Below are 17,321 nucleotides of genomic sequence, written 5' to 3' on the forward strand. Positions count from 1 at the left end.
CGCGCACACACACACACCTTAGAGGGAACCTTGCTGGCAGTTGCATATTAAGCCAGAGACCAAGTCAGTGAACAGTGGCTGCAAACAGGTGTAACCCAGGCAGTACTCCAAGAGATACCCCCTGTCCAATTGAAGGGATCAAAGCAGGTGCACAAGCACTGTGGGAGGTGTAGGGACTCTTCTCCCCCTATAGAGCAGAGCCAGATCACCAATGGGGACTTATTAAAAGGTGTATGGTTGAGAGAACAGTACTGGGAACATAACCAGTATAAACCAGGGGGGGTATAGGGGACACTAGAACGCCCTGAGGGGGCAGGATTCAACAAAGATTAGAGACTTACAATCACAGACATATTCATCCAGTTGACAAAAGACAGGTTAACCAAAATATAAAACACAAACAGCAGAACAAACAATACTGGTTGGTGAAGTATAAAAGGCACAAAATACAAAGGGATATAGGGCCTATGTACTTGGAGGGGGAGAAAGGGGACAACACAATGACCCCTTTTCACTGCAACAAGGATTTCTCCCTGTTAACTCACTCACCCCAGCTGGGACTTGAGCTCAGATTTCCCATATGGTAGACAGAAGCTCTACCACACAGCCACAAGTGCTGGTACTGTGCCAAGTTGCTAGGGGTCTTGAACTTGCAGGAGCCCCAGCCTCACATCAAGCTGCCTAGCCTCTTATTGGAGGAGCTGGAAGCAGAGCTGGGAACCTCTCAGGTCACTGCTCACATCCTTGCTGGAGCTGGGGAACCTCTCCTTCTGGCTGCAGCCTCTTGTAGGCAATCCTGGAGCCTAGTGGGGAGCCTCTCCTGCCAGCTGCACGCCGCACTGCTGAGGGGCCAACTGCTGCCTGCAGGTCCCACTCCTTCAGCTGTTTCTGGGGCAACTGCTCCCACCCCACTGGCCCATTTCTTGCCAGCTCTTTGAAGCTCCTTCCTTGTGGTCCCTCACTGGTCTCTGCTGAGTCAGCTGCGCTGCCCCTTTTATCCACCTCCAGGTGACCCAAGGGGCCAATCAGGGGACATGGAGGGTGAGTCTCTGGGGCCTGATTGGTGAGGAAAGGGAATCCCAAGTCCTCCAATCATCTTTTGCCCTTTCAAAACCCCTGGGCTAAGTCACTGCCAAACTAGCCCGTCACAGAGGGTAAGAGAAGGAAAGGGAGAGAAGCCTGACACCAGGTACCAGATCCTGCCCAGGGAAAGTAAATGATCCAGAGATGCCTGTGCCTTTGGTTTGCTGAGTGTTTGTTTGGTGAGCTGTGTGTGTTTGGGCCATGTGCTCAGAGAAGCTGGGAATGTTGCTGGCTGAGTGATTGCTGAGTGATTGCTGCCTGGGACAGAAGCACTGGCAAGAGGGTGGAGCCAGTCCAGGCCCAGCAGGGTATAAAAGGAAATTCCCTGAGTGACCAGGGAGCCAGCAAACAGGGTAAGTAGCTTGCAGGTCAGTTTGCTCCCTGCTGGGCCCTGCCCCCTTGCTTTTGAGGGGACAGCCTTTCAGCTTTGTGTGAGGAAGCAGGAAAAAGGAACCTTTTGGGACCAATGAGCAGTAAACAGGTCAGCTTCCAGGTGAGCTCGCTAGGGAAGGTGTGCTTGGAAGAAGAGCAGTAAGAGAGAGAAACCCAGGGAAATGGCTGAAGGGCATTGCAATGCCAGAGCCACTGCCTCTGCTTGCACCTGTGAGGTTTCTATCCAGGCAAGACAACTCACCATCAAGACTTCCACCCAGGTCCAGCTTTGGTGCTGTGGGGACTGTGGCTTGCAGGTTCCTTCCAGTGATGGCCAGGTTGGGCTCAGTCATACAAAGTTGTTCCAAGAAAGAGTGCTGGGAAGAGATGGGATCCATTTGATGAGGAGAGGGAAGAGCATCTTCACAGACAGGCTCACTAACCTAGTGAAGGAGGGCTTTAGACTAGGTTTGCTGGGGGATGCAGACAAAAGCCCTGAGGAAAGTGTGGAAGGGGGAAGCAGAAGGAAGAGCAAGCAGGACTGGGCAACAGGGGAGGTGCTCTTGTACTTGCTGAGAAATCAGAGCAATTGACTACTTACCTTAGGTGCCTGTACAGGAATGCACAGAGCCTGGGAAACAAGCAGGAAAAATTGGAAGTCCTTGCACAGTCATAGTACATGTTTGGAATAACAGACTAGGTAGGATAGCTCGCATGACTGGAACACTGTCGTGGATCAGGAAGGACAGACAGGGGAGAAGAGGAGAAGGAGTTGTACTTTATGTAAAAGAGCCATATGATTGCTCAGAGCTCCAGTATGAAACTGGAGATAGGACTGTTGAAAGGGGAGAGCAACAGGGGTGATGTTGTTGTAGTGGGTGTCTGCTATAGACTGCCAGACCAGGAGGAAGTGGTGGGTGAGGCTTTCTTCATACAGCTATCAGAAGTTTCCCAATCCCAAGCCTTGGTTCTTATGGGGGACTTTGAACGCCCTGGCATCTGCTGGGAAAGCAATATAGGAGTGTTCAGGAAATCCAGGAAGTTCTTGGGAGGTGTTGAGGACAACTTCCTGCTGCAAGTGCTGGAGTGGCCAACTAGGGGCTATGCTCTTCTTCCCTGTTTGAGAGCAGCAGGTCAAGAATTGGTGGGGAATGTAGTAGTAGATGGCAACTTGGGCAGCAGTGACCACGAGATGGTTGAGTTCAGGATCCTGAGGAACGGAAGGATGGAGAAGAGCAGAGTAAGGACCCTGAACTTCAGAAAAGCAGACTTCAACTTGCTCAGGGAACTCATGGGCAGGATCCCCTGGGAAGCCAGTCTGAAGGGCGCCCCCGGGAAAGCCAGTCTGAAGGGGAGAGGAGTCCAGGAGAGCTGGCTGTACTTTAAAGAAGCCTTACTGAGAGAGAGAACAAAACTATCCTGATGCACAGGAAGACTAGCAAGTATGGCAGAAGACCAGCTTAGCTTAGGAGGAAACTCTTCAGTAAACTACATAACAAAAAGGAAGATTATAAGAAGTGGAAACTTGAACAAATAACTAGGGAGGAGTTTAAGAGCATTGCTTGGGCATGCAGGGATTAAGTCAGGAAGTCCAAAGTACAATTGGAGTTGCAGCCAGCAAAGGATGTGAAGGGTAACAAGAAGGGTTTCTACAAGTATTTCAATAGCAAGAGGAGGATCAGGGAACATGTAGGTCCCTTACTGAATGGGGGAGGCAACCTTGTGACAGAGGATGCAGAAAAGACTGAATGTTCAATGCCTCTTTCACCTCAGTCTTCACAGGTAAGGTCGGCTCCCAGACTACTGCACCGGGCAGCACAGTTTGGGGAGAATGTGAGCAGCCCTCAGTGGTGAAAGAATAGGTTAGGGACTATTTAGAAAAGTTGGACATATACAAGTCCATGGGGTTGGATGGGATGCACCCAAAGGTGCTGAGGAAGTTAACTGATGAGATTGCAGAGCCACTGGCCATCATCTTTGAAAATTCATGGTGATCAAGAGAGGTCCTGGATGACTAGAAAAGGTCAATTTTATAGTGCCCATATTAACAAAGGGGAAAAAAAGAGGATCCAGGGAACTATAGACCAGTCAGCCTCACCCCAGTCCCTGGAAAAATCATGGAGTAGATCCTTAAGGAATCCATTTCTAAGTGCATGGAGGAGAAAGTAATTAGGAACAGTTGGCATGGATTCACCAAGGTCAAGTCATGCCTGACCAACCTGATTGCCTCCTATGATAAGATGATTGGCTCTGTGGATGTGGGGAGACCAGTGAATGTGGTATACCTTGATTTTTAGCAAGGCTTTTGATACAGTCTCACAGACAAACTAAGGAAGTATGGGTTGAATGAATAGACTCTAAGGTGGATAGAAAACTGGCTGGATTGTTGGGCTCAGAGGGTAATAGTGAATGGCTTGATGTCTAGTTGTCAGCCGCTCTCAAGTGGAGTGCCCCAGGGGCTGGTCCTGGGGCCAGTTTTGTTCATTGTCTTCATTAATGACCTGAAAGATGGCATGGGGTGCACCCTCATCCCAAATCTGTAGACGACACCAAGCTGGGGGGAGTAGTAGATATGCTGGAGAGTAGGACTAGGATTCAGAGTGACCTAAACAAATTGGAGGATTGGGCACAAAGAAATCTCATGAGATTTAACAAGGACAAGCACAAAGTCCTGCACTTAGGATGGAACAGTCCCATGCACCAGTACAGGCTGGGGACTGACTGGCTGGGCAGCAGCTCTTCAGAAAAGGACCTGGGGGTTACAGTGGAGAATAAGCTGAATATGAGCCAACAGTGTGCCCTAGTTGCAAAGAAGGCTAACAGCATACTGGACTGCATTAGTAGGTATGTTGCCAGCAGCTCAAGGGAAGTGATTCTTCCCTTCTATTCAGCACTTGTGAGGCCACATCTCAAGTACTATGTTCAGTTTTGGACACCCTCCCCTCCCCGCCCCCCCCCATGACAGAAGGGATGTGGACAAATTGGAGAGAGTCCAATGTATGGCAACAAAAATGGTTAGGGGGCTGGGGCACATGGCTTATGAGGAGAGGCTGAGGGACTGGTCTTATTTAGTCTGCAGAAGAGAAAACTGAGGATGGATTTGATATCAGCCTTCAACTACGTGAAGGGTGGTTCCAAAGACAATGGAGCTAGACTGTTCTCAGTGGTGGCAGATGGCAGAACAAGGATCAACAGTTTCAAGTTGCAGCAAGGAAAGTTTAGGTTAGAAACTAGGAAGAATTTTCTCACTAGGAGGGTAGTAAAATACTGGAACAGGTTACCCAGAGAGGTGGTAGAGTCTCCATCCTTGGAGGTTTATAGACCCAGATAGACCAAACTTTAGCTGGGATGATCCAGTTGGGGAGGGTCCTGCTTTGAGCAGGGGGTTGGACTAGATGATCTCCTGAGGTCCCTTCCAACCCTAATTTTCTATGATTCTATATCAGGGCTGCTCAGCACTACAAAGCAGTCAGAGGAGGACAGCCTTAGCTGGACCTGTGTTCTGGTAAGTGAAGGGGCCAGGGGGAGCTCTGATTTTTCATGATAAACACAAAATCAAACATAAAAATGTATAGGTATTTAGAATTTATTTTATGATAGTGATTTGACTGTTAGACTTCCAAATTGCTTTAAAATGATAAATTATATCAATAAAATGTGATCAACTAATACCCATATACATATTAGTGGCTTTTTTATTTTAATCAAGAAAATATGCAGATTTGGTTTTTTTTAACTGGAGAATTTGCAATTTTTAAAGTTTATTTTTATCAGGGAATTTGTGATTTAAAAAAAAAAAAAAACAACAACAGAAAAAACCCAGTATCCCTGTTGATAATGAGCATGAGCCCTAGAGAAGGGCTGTTTGTAGCTGGTATATGTCAGGTGACATCACCTGCTCCTATACTTACCATGTTATGTGGATCTGCAGTGCATACTAGACTAGAAAAGTAGATGAGGTAAGTTAGCTCTGGTTAGGAAGGTAGACTACAAAGGAAGGCTGATATATTTTACTCAAAGCAATACCATCAGCTCTGTATTTTCAGTAATTCATTTTACTGCTTTAGAAACTTTTAAGAATAAAAAATGCAAATGCACCTTGGATGTGCTGATTATTTAGGAATGTACAAAAACATGAAAAGTAACTATAATGAAGTGTCTCCTGGGTGCCTTGGAACATCCAAAAGGGACACAGAAGAGGTTCCCTAGGAAACGAGATGCTCTCCAAAGCATTTTTTAATCTTGGCCAGCTGACAATTAGTCAATTGTGCTCTAAACATTGTTGCTAGTAGGTATGTGATTCAACTCAGAAGTGCTGTTGTTAGGATTAAATGTGGGGAGTCTTGGACTAGAGAGAACCTGCAAGGGAAAGAGGCTGGATAGATTAGTTCCTGGCTGCATAAATTCTTTCTGAGCCTAGTGAAAGGGAGAAAAGATACATCACTAATTTATCCAAAAAAGACAGTTGACAGCACTTTAAGAAAATCTTAAGGCCAGACACACAGCGGCAACGCATAGGGGGTGCATGTGCACCCCCTGAGAGCACCTGTGTGTCCCCTGACAGGCCGCACACCCCGCTTAGGTGATGGGCAGGCAGGAGCGCTGGAGCCCCCAACCCCTGTGAGTGCCAGCTGGGGAGTGGGAGCGCCAGATATAGTGCCACAGCTGCTTCTGGGAGCTCTGAAGCTGCTTCCCGGTCAGTGAGATTGGCCACAGGGGGACCCTCCCCCCGACTGGTCACTGGGGGGACAGATGCTCCCCCTGCCTAAGGTGGCACCAGTCGCCCATGAAGACACAGATCCCCACTGGCAGTAGTGTAGATGCACACTATTTATCCACGAGTTCCCTGATACCTTAGGAACATGCATGCACAGTAGCACACCTTAGGAAGGTGTCACATTCACTGTCTTCTGTCGCTGACCAACTATAATTCATGCACCTTTGGGCTTGAGTGTAGGAAGCAAATGCTATAATCATGTCTAATCCATAATGGGGAGTGCAAAGGAGAATAATTCAGCTTCTACTTATGCCCTCTTGTATTTTGACCAGGCACGGGGTAGGCACAGTGTTGTCCTTAATTTTCTGGAAAAAGCCTGCAGTGGTCCTTGCAGTCTTTCCTGGTTGTTCACTGAATTAATCATTTTGCAAATCAAAGAGTTTCGGATGTTGAAAGGAGGAGTGGTTCTGCAGGTGAACTCTCTCTTCCAAAGCGTTTCATAGAAATAAGAAGTTGGAGAATTGTACCTCCAAAATGCATACATTTTTCTGAAATGGTTTCTGCTTACAGGAAACAGATGTGGTAGTATCTCAAGTATAAGTAATAAGTGTTTAACAGACAGACTGGTATAATTGCCTGCCTCGTCAGCTAGTATGCAAAGTGCACAAACAGATACCTTCATAGCTTTATTACATGTACATGCTTGTGTTTCATTGAGACATACAATGAAAATAAACTGCATGATCGTCAGTCATCTTAAGAAAAGCAGTTAAAAGTTAAAGTGTGCCTGGAGTCATTTTAAAAGTGCTGGGAAAATTGGGAGTTTAAGAAGTCTTTTCCAAGTTGAGCTCTGATTTGTAATTCACATTCATAATATGAAAAATAAGGTATTATGACACATAATATGTGATATTAACATTTGTAAAATCTTAAGTATATTTTGTTTGTCTCCTTGTAAGACATGTTTCAGACAAGTATTATAGTCTATTAATTGTAAAATCATCAGGTATGATTTTGTACAGAAACATTTTACTTAAGAAAAGGTGGGGACATTTCTCAGTTCAAATAGATAAAGAACATGCCTCTCCTTTTCTCAAGCAGAGAACTATATTTCTTGTAGATAAGAGTGTGCACTTCAAAAATTGTTTAAATAGTAAATAATAGTTGAGGCTTAATATATTTCTGACATTGTACTATAATTTTACAAATATTGCATAAGCTGTTTCAGGAGAATACATCTTTGATGTTATGTCAAGATATATTAGGATATTAAGTCATGTAAAACAACGCCTAAAATTTTGTTCATTGCAATATAGCACACTGTGTGTGGTAAGGGCGATGAGCAACAGGAAACTGAAATAGTCTACCAAGTTCTGATGATACTTTAAATTAATTAGGATGTATTTATGTGAGAACGGTTTGAAAATGAAAGATCAATTTTATCAACATCTACGAGAAATGATAAAAACAGAAGAGTAAAAACTAGAAAATCTTGACCATTTTCTATAACACAGTTTTGGTCATGTGGGACAAATACTGCTACACAAATAGTCATCAAAGGGAAAAACCAAATGATGGAATCAAGGCAGGAAATGGAGTGCCTATTATTTCCATTCCTGTTCCACCAGTTTTCAGGTAGTGGAAAGAAGTGGAGTATAAAACTCAGATTTTGCTAGCTTAAGGAGTCATGGTCTTTGTAAGGAACAAGGCAAAACAGTTGCTTCATGCTTGATCTTGCTCAGTTAGTCCTCAAAGAAACTTCTCCCTTTGATTCACAGTTATGTAGATGCGAGGGAAGGAGATTATACAACACCATATGACTTCAGAGAAGTGTCAACATCACTTCTGAGATTTCAGTGACGCATGCACTTCAACTATGGAATGGTTAGGTAAGCAGAGAAACCACACATCTAACTATACACTCGACAGTCTTTTAAAATGAACGATTAGCCAATTAAGAATCGAAATGCCCCATTTCTTTTTGTGATAGGTGCCAAATCTCAGGCCCCACCTCCACACAGGCCCACCACCTGTCTATGGGTAGACTGCTAATCTTGCTCATCTGCCACGCCTTGTTGTAATTGAATTAAGTTGTTAATGAGTTGGGAGGTTGCCCTTTGTGTTCCCATCTGTACACAGGTAGAGAGCAAACCAGGAAAGCCAAGGCTGTGATGGAACTCCAGCTAGCTACAAATATCAAGGACAATAAAAAGTCCTTTTTTAGATATGTGGGGAGCCGGAGGAAAAGCAAGGGCAACGTTGGACCCCTGCTAAACCAGATGGGGCAACTGACAACCAATGCCCAGGAAAAAGCAAACTTGCTAAATGGGTACTTTGCATCAATTTTTCAACAGTCCCATGGGATGGCTCTCCCCACTATGGGTCAGGGAGGCCCAGGCAAGGGAGATTCCTTGCCCTCCATCAAAGCTGACCTTGTGAAGGAACACCTTGACAGGCTGGATATCTTCAAGTCAGCTGGCCCTGATGGGTTATACCCAAGGGTACTCAGGGAGCTGGCGAGCATCATAGCTCAGCCCCTGGCGCAAATCTTTGAGAGCTCTTGGCGCTCTGGTGAAGTGCCCGATGATTGGAAGAGGGCCAATGTTGTGCCTATCTTCAAGAAAGGGAGGAAAGTAGATCTGGCAAACTATAGGCCCATCAGCCTGACCTCTATCCTGGGAAGGTCTTGGAAAAGATTATCAAGGAGGCCATCCTTAACAGACTAGCTGAAGGCAACATCCTGAGGGATACCCAGCATGGGTTTGTTGCGTGTAGGTCTTGCTTGACCAATCTCATTTCCTTTTATGAACAGGTGACATCACCTGGACAAAGGGGGAGAGATTGACATTGTATATCTTGACTTTAAAAAAGCCTTTGATCTGGTATCCCATGATCACCTCTTGGCTAAACTGGCTAACTGCAGCCTTGACCTCACCATGATTCGCTGGCTAGGGAATTGGTTCAGAGAGTGGTGGTTGACAGGAACCAATCGTCTTGGTGCGCTGCAACCAGTGGGGTCCCTCAAGGCTCTGTCCTAGGGCCTATACTATTTAACATCTTCATCAATGATGTGGACATTGGTGTCAGAAGTGGACTGGTCAAGTTTGCCGATGACACCAAACTCGGGTAAAGCATCCACACCTGAGGACAGGAGGATGATCCAGGCAGATCTTGACAGGCTCATGAAATGGAGGGGATGAGAACCTGATGGTGTACAACACCGAAAAATGCAAGGTTCTCCACCTTGAAAAACCTGCAGCATGCTTATAGGCTTGGTAGTGCTACGCTGGTTAGCACTACAGATGAAAGGGACTTGGGGGTCATGATTGATCAAGAGATGAACATGAGCCTTCAGTGTGATGCTGCGGCTAGTAAAGCGAGCAAAATGCTGGCTTGCATCTATAGATGCTTCTCAAGCAAATCCCAGGACTTCATTCTCCTGTTGTACTCGGCCTTGGTGAGGCCACAGCTGGAGTACTGTGTCCAGTTTTGGGCTCCACAATTCAAAAAGGATGTGGAGAAGCTTAAGAGGGTGCAGAGGAGAGCCACGCGCATGGTCAGAGGTCAGGAAAACAGGCCTTATGATGAGAGGCTGAGAGCCATGGGACTCTTCAGCCTGGAAAAGTGCAGGCTCAGGGGTGATCTGGTGACCACCTATAGGTTTATCGGGGTGCTCATCAGGATCTGGGGGAACGTCTGTTCACCAGAGCACCCCAAGGGATGATGAGATCAAACGGTCACAAACTCCACTGCGACCGATTCAGGCTGAACATAAGAGAGAAATTCTTCACTGTCCGGGCCCCTAAGGTTTGGAATAGACTGCCCTCGAAGGTGGTTCAAGCACCCACTTTGAACACTTTCAAGACACATTTGGATGCTTAGGTTGCTGGGATCCTATGATCCCTGCTGACTTCCTGCCCCTGGGGCAGGGGGCTGGACTCAATGATCCTCCGGGATCCCTTCCAGGCCAAATGTCTATGAAATAAATACACACTCCGACCACCCCTACACATGTCCTGTGCCTCGCAGCTGTTTCTCCCCCTGGTTGGCACTCTTTAAGTGCTTATCTTCTCCCCGGGTTCACTTGTGTCTCGGCCCCTCTCTGGGCCTTTTCATGCATCTCTCTCTGGGCCACTTCTTCATGCCTCTCTCTCTCTCTAGGCTCTGCCCAGCTCCTGTGCCCTGTGTTCTGTCTCTTTAAGAGGGTAACACTTTTAAGAGAACACATCTCTTAGCCCTGGGTACCTTAGGCCCCTGGATCCTCACAGCTGTTGTAGGCAGCAACCTAGGTAGCATCTAGGCTCAGGTAGCTCACTTAAGTAAAGGCTCCTTTCCTTGGCAGTTGCTAGATGAAGAATGTCTCTGGCAGCTCCAACCCTAGTTTATATGTTCCCCAGGGCCCTGCCTCCTCCTGATCAACTGACTGCCTGCAGGTGCGACCGATTACCCTATTAGCCCGTTGCTTAGGCAACTCACAGCTGTGGAGCTCTGCCTAGCCCTCTGAACAGCCTGGCCAGGCTACTTCTGCCCTTTGAAGTAGTACGCACGTCCTGGTGCCCTGCTATGCTTTTTAAAATCAGAGTTGCAAATGAACAACAAATACTTCTTATCAATGATTAGACAAGAGGGAGTTGTGTTTAAAAGTGGAAATAAAACTCAAAGTTTCATGTTATATGGCTTCGCTGTTTGTTTTAAATTGCTTTACATTAAACATGGAGATTTAAAACAAAAAAAACCCCTCAGCCTTTTAATATTATTTCTCTTTGGAGAGTGCATTTGCTAAAGAATATAGACCTGTCCTGCTATGCTGTTATCAGATTTTATAAATGTAAAGATATTGAAATGTCTTTTTTTAAATGCAGTTCTATCAGAAAGATTTCTCTTTTTTTCCCTCTTCAAGAGGCTTCATTTTATTGAGTACACATTAAGACTATCAAGATCAAAGCCACTGTCGACATTTTTAGAAAAGTATATTTTCTTTGTAGCATTAATTGAGAAAATGTATATATCTGTTAACAACTTAGTAAATCAGAATCTTGGGGTAGGCCAATAGCATTCCTTTTATATCTCGCATACCTAAAGAAATATAAACTAACTGAGAAACATGAAACTAAGCAAAAGGGTTTTGTGGTGCATTTTAAAACAGACCAGGTTGGAAATGAGATGGGAGATTGATGTAATTCCTCCAAGACTTCTAAGGTAGCACAGGTCAAAACACAGGAGTTTTGCTACTCTTAGGGTGCTTGTACATGCAGTGGGGGTTTAATTCTCCCTAAATTGTAATGGTGGGTTTTTAAAAACCCACTGTTTCCACCGCTTCAATTTAGGGAGCACTAAACCCTCATTGTGTGCACATGGGTGAGGGGGCCCAATCCTTTCCCCCCAGCCTACCTGCCTCTTCCACCGGGGGGTGGGGAGCAAGCTGCCAGTGGGCTGAGTGGTCCATGAGCTGCACTGGGGCCCAGCATTTCCCTCTCTGGTGGCAGCACCCCCCAGCCCTGGTGGTCCCGGGGGGTGCTGCCACCGTGGAGGGAAGCACCGGGTCGCACAGCCCAAGCTGCATGAGGCCTAGTGGCAAGTTGATTGCGGCAAATTGCCTGCTAATGCAGACAGGCTCCACTGAGGTGGGGTGGGGAGGGGATGTGGGGGGAAAGTGGCAAGAAGCCTGATTTCCCCCCTCCGCCCCGGGAGCCTGCCTGCCTGAGCTTTATGGGGCCTGGTGCTTCCCTCCGTGGCAGCAGTACCCCCCAGGACTGCTTGAGTGGGGTGCCAGCAAGCCGGTGCCGCCTGGGGGGGTACCGCCACCATGGAGGGAAGGACCGGAGTCCCCTGCAGTTCAGGGACCTCTTGGCCTGCCTGCAGCTCGCCCCGCCACTGTGGGAGAGGCAGGTAGGCTTCAGCACCCTGTGCATCATCCCTGCTGCCTTCCCACTGCCTGGGACCACCCAAGAATGGCTGGCTTGCCCCAGGGCAGAGTGGCAAGGTGGCAGGAATGTGTCTGGGCGTGCTGGTGGTGGGAGAAGGTGGCCAGGGTGGTGCACAGGGTGCTGGAAGCCTGCCAAGCCTGAGCTTCCCTGAGCACATCGGCTTCCAGCGCCCCGTGCACCATTGCACTTTGTTAGGTAGCAAATGAAAACCCCCCAGAGGGGTTTTTCCTTGCTACATTACAAAGTCATTTAAAGTGAAATACACCGCCATGTGTGTAAATAGCAATGCCATTAAAGCAATGCAAAAAGGCATTTAAGCTGCTTTAAAGGCCAATTTTGTTGCATGTACAAAAGCCTTTAGTAGGTGCCATCTACACATGCAATTAAGGTGACACAAACTCTAGCACAATTCTTGCTGGAGTAAACTGATCCCAGGCATAGCATCTACATGTGTGCCCTGGAGAGCACCAATTTGAGCCAGGGTAGAGCAGGCTTGGGCTGGTAGGGGCATAAAGGGTCAGCCCCAAGCTCCAAATAATGATACTGGGTAATGGAGGACCTGGCTGGGGGACAGAAGTGCTTACACTGCAGAGCCATGTGGCTAGGCAGGAGGGAGGAGTCTGGCCCCTGCACAGTCACTAGTTACACATGCACTTCAGCACGGTTAATGACTCTGCTGTAAGATAGTACTATCAGGAATGGTACTATCTTAAGGTGGAGTTAATTAGTTTACTGTGCCCTAATACCGACACATGTAGATGGTAACACTTTACTGCAGAGCTAATTGGTCAACTGCAGCAAAACGCATGTGTAGATGCACCCAGTATGCACGTCCTGATGAGTGCATGTGTGGTTTGTGGCACCTCAAAGTTGTTTGAGGCAGCGCATGTGCATCTGTTCAGTGAACTGCTAATTTGTAGTGCAGTGGAGGCGGTTTTTTGGTTTTTTTACACTGGGAGATCCCGGGGTCAGAAAAAACCCACCGCTAAAAAATGTCATGGAGCACATGGCAACAGCATGCACCTCCAAAAATGGAGTCTTGCCAGCCACAGCCATGCTCTGGCTGCTGGCCAGGCTCTGAGCAGCTGTCTTGGCATCACTGCTGTCTTGGGAGGATCCCAGGTAAAGCTGCTGGGGTCAGCCTACAGGCCACATATGCTGCTGGGGCCAGCATAGGTGCCATTCCCCTACCTCACCCAGGGCAATTTGCCACACACCAGAGTATGTGTGCAGGGGCATGCCTGGCGACAAATAGCAGCAACACATATATGTGCCACTGCTATTTGTCCCATGGGAAATGTGTGCACCCCTCCATGTGTATCCCAATGAGTACGCACCTAGTGAATGTAGCCAGTGCTTCCTTAAATTATTAAACCTGAAAATGTTAACCTGCCTTTTTGTTCACATTAAAATTTTGTATTTTTCCCTTTTTAAATTTAAACCCTAGGTGTTGAGCTTGTAAAATGCTGGACTATGGCCTTTTAAGGTAAATATCAGCTATTCCAGGTAACATGTTTTATTGGTCTAAAGTATGATTAATGCAGTCCCATAACTACAGTTATACTAAAAAACTAGGTTCCTGTGTTGCCAGCTTTCTTTCCTAGAAATTATTTGTTTTGAAATCAATGGTATCACATTGAGATGTGGTTTGCAAAGATTCAGCTACAGGTCTTCATGCCCATCTTGTCACTTTTTACGCTGCATAGGTTGCAATTAAAGTTTCTTACGAGGTCCATTAAAAGGAACTGTTCTGGTTAAAGCAGCAAAGCATATTGGAAAATGTCTGGAGGCCACTTCATTAACTAATACATGTGTTTCCTTATATCTAGACATAAGTAACAATAATAAAACTGTAATAAGTTTTTAAATATTTTCTTTATTAAGACATAATGATCATACTTCATTTATAGAGTGGCACTGTAGAGTATATAGGTCATGTCCTAGCCAGTAGCACTTATGCCTGAATGACACACACTGGTTGAGCTAGTAATTTGTCATCTGATCATTATTCTAATTATATTCTTTTCTGCTCAGAGATGATGAGGAAATAAGTCAGATTTACTATAAATTAATTGTGGACATTTTTTCTGCAGCAGCCAGCATATGATTGTTATACTTCTTATTGTTTGATTTATTCAAACCTCATATTGCACTTTCCATATTGTAAATAATGTTTATTTTGATTTATTTTCAGTGGACCCTGCCTGCATTTGCTCCTCAGAATCCCATGGACCTACCTTCCTTTTCTTTCTTCAAACGTTATATTCCCCCCCTTCCCTTCAAGATCTTCCTTCAGGCTATAAGGAACTAGATGGGAAATTTTGAGAAGCTCATTAGTACACTTCCTCTGTTGCTCAAGGGGGTCACTGCGTAATCATATTTGATGTTACCTCCCTGACAAAGGTTTTTGAACCTTTCCCACCATGGGAAAAGACAGGCAGTACTCCACAAACATAATCATGGCTATTATGCTATATCAGTATTTGGGAAATTCATTTCCAGAACCTAGGATTCACATACTTTCTTAATCTGAATTCCCAGGAGGGTTCTTTGGGATCCTCCTTAAATAACTAGGGCTGAGCCCTAGATTATAATTGCAATGGAATGCAAATTATGAGCTATAAAGCCATCTCTAACTTTACCATATCTAATTAGTTTATCACTTAAAATACTAAACTACTTCAAGGCATGCCTGTGGACATGTTGCCATTATCTTCTTATAGAAAGTTCTGTTTGTTAGTATGGTCTGAAACATTGGGATAACAAGAGCACGTCGTACCGGTAGTAACTTGTAGGGCATGTCCACATGACTGTGCACGTGTTTCCCCAGGGCCAAATAGCAGCGGGCATATAGTTATGCTGCACCTGGGCTGGCTCCAGCAGCCTTACCTTGAGTCCTGGAGGCTCCTGAGACTGCAGTAGCAGCAGCAATCCGGGCACACAGAGCCTGGCCGGAAACCTGTGTGTGGCTAGCCAGGCTCTAGTTTCCAGTGGTGCATGCTGCAGCCATATGCACTGCCCTGCTATTTTTGGCATTTTTTTTAGATACCGTGATTTCCTGCTATTTAATTTTGGCTCTGTGCTGCAAATATGCAGCCGGGAGAACCTTTTCATATGTGTTGCGTGTGTTTTGGTATACCTCAAAAAACTTTGAGGTGCTGCAAAGTGTGCGCATATAATTTCCACATCTTATTTTCTTCTCACCCTACTTTATTTAAGGAACTGAATGCAAGTGGAAGGTGTAGGAGAACTGACAGTCCTAAACAGGGACTGCAGGGGCAAGAGTAGTGCTCTAAACTTCAGCCGTCACCTGGAGAGAACACCTGTTAAGTCTCAGTCCCTGTTCCTTTAGCTGAGGCTGCTAACCAAGGTGCCAATATGTACTAGTTTAAGGTGGTTTCAGTAATGTGGACTGCTGTCTAACAGCAAGTATGCTGAGGCTCATTTCACAGAAATCATTGAATGGCTGTCAGAGAGTAATGGTTTTTTGTGGTTACCAGCACAGGCCAAATTCAGACTAGTAACTGAGGTGAAAGGTGACCAATTTCCTGGGCTATCCAATTTCCACTCCTATTATATTACTTAATATCCTCTGTGTCTTGTAGAATTTCGATATACATCCAAAAAAGTGGTATTGTATGATTCCTTCAGAATTCTACTGCTGTTTCTTATCGTAGAAATGTAGGTGCTGACATAGTTTAAAAAATATAATTATGAATGTCTCAAAGATTCAATAAAATGTATCTTATTGCTTTGCCCAAAGAAAGCTGCTTTGGCTAGTTTCCTCCGGGTAACTGTCAGCAATCTAATATCACATAATACTTAATATATTTAAGTGCATAATACTTTGCACTTAAAACACCTGTCTGCTAAGGAATATAACATTCTTTACAAAGACAGATCAATATTATTCCCATATTACAGAGGAAGCACAGCAATTTGGAGAACAGCATGCAGTGCATCCGGACAAAGCTGAGAGGGAGATCCCTGTGCTTTACTCCAGGACACTGAGCAAAATGACTGTAGCATTGCAAAAATGTTCCAAAACCCTATACCCATTAGGGATCAGACGTCCCCCAGTGCAGAAACTGTGACCACAGCCTAAAGATGGTCTTCAAAGGCTTGTGGGTATGTTGAGTCGCATGCAGAACAGTGTGACCTACACAATAACACAGGCAGACAGCCATCACATAGGTCACTGGAAGAAGTTAGGCTGGAGCAGCCTAGAATTGGGAGAACGCAAAGGTGGCTCAAAGCAACTATAGATCTTTTCCTCATGGCTACAAATTCTATGTTGTTCCTTTTAAAAGTGCAGAACAGAACCTTATTCTAAGCTTCCTGACTACTATTGCTCCTCTAATTACCAGTCAAGGCTGGTTCCATAACAACTTGGCAAAATAGGCCTGTAAAAGCCTAATTTGGTGTGTGTTGCAGAACTAAGCAGTGAATTTTCCTTTTGTTGTTGTTGTTGTTGTTGTTGTTGTTGTTGAAATTGTCCTTATCATGGGTTAATCAGTTGTATTGTGCCTGTCTCATGACTGTAATATAGAACTCACCCCCTGTATATCCCCTCTTTTCTATTTGGCACACTAAAAGATTATAATATGTAATCAAACATATATCATGTGTGTGGGAGTGTTGGGAGGGGCTGTATTCACCAACACTTTCAAGAATGACTATTGCTTTTGTTACCTCAGTGTTTGGGTGCTCAGCTTGTGACACATTAAAGAATTAGAACACGAAAGCTGATTTTTTTTTTTTTTTTTTTTTTTTGAGTGGAAGCTAAGCACTTCTTGAATATTGGGCACTTTTTTCAGTGTCTTCAGTTGGGCAACCAAAATCATTTGTTAAAATTCTGGATATGAGAGAGTGGTAAAACACCTTAAGACTCATCAGAATAAAAGGCTCTAAGAATTTGTAAGGTTATTCTTACTGCAAGCTGTAAGATCTTTGTAAATTCAAACATTATTAACTACCTTCTTTCTCTATTAGTACAAATTTGCCCTTGGCAATGGAGAGTGCTGTCTTGTCTGCCTTGCAGGCATTCACACAATTAACTCTCTTTCAAAAACATACACAAAGTTCCTGCTGTCACCATTCTTAGGCAAATACATTCAAGCTATGTCTGATATATGAGGTATGTTTTTACTGGGGCAGAATTAACATGCATTAGCTATTTCATTGTGGAAAAATATTGCTGATTAGTGTTTTAGTGCGACAGT

At 45.1% G+C, this 17,321-nt stretch overlaps 1 long non-coding RNA gene across 1 annotated transcript; it reads left to right on the forward strand.

Annotated features, from left to right (window-relative positions):
• Positions 1 to 4,903: 4,903 nt before the first annotated feature.
• On the forward strand, positions 4,904 to 14,396 carry LOC112551350. The gene is made up of 4 exons (XR_003095636.1): positions 4,904 to 4,960; positions 7,951 to 8,061; positions 13,547 to 13,585; positions 14,294 to 14,396. It is a non-coding gene; the product is annotated as an uncharacterized LOC112551350 (long non-coding RNA).
• Positions 14,397 to 17,321: the final 2,925 nt, after the last annotated feature.

Source organism: Alligator sinensis, unplaced genomic scaffold (assembly GCF_000455745.1).
Source record: "Alligator sinensis unplaced genomic scaffold, ASM45574v1 scaffold279_1, whole genome shotgun sequence".
In the NCBI taxonomy this organism is placed as follows: domain Eukaryota; kingdom Metazoa; phylum Chordata; order Crocodylia; family Alligatoridae; genus Alligator; species Alligator sinensis.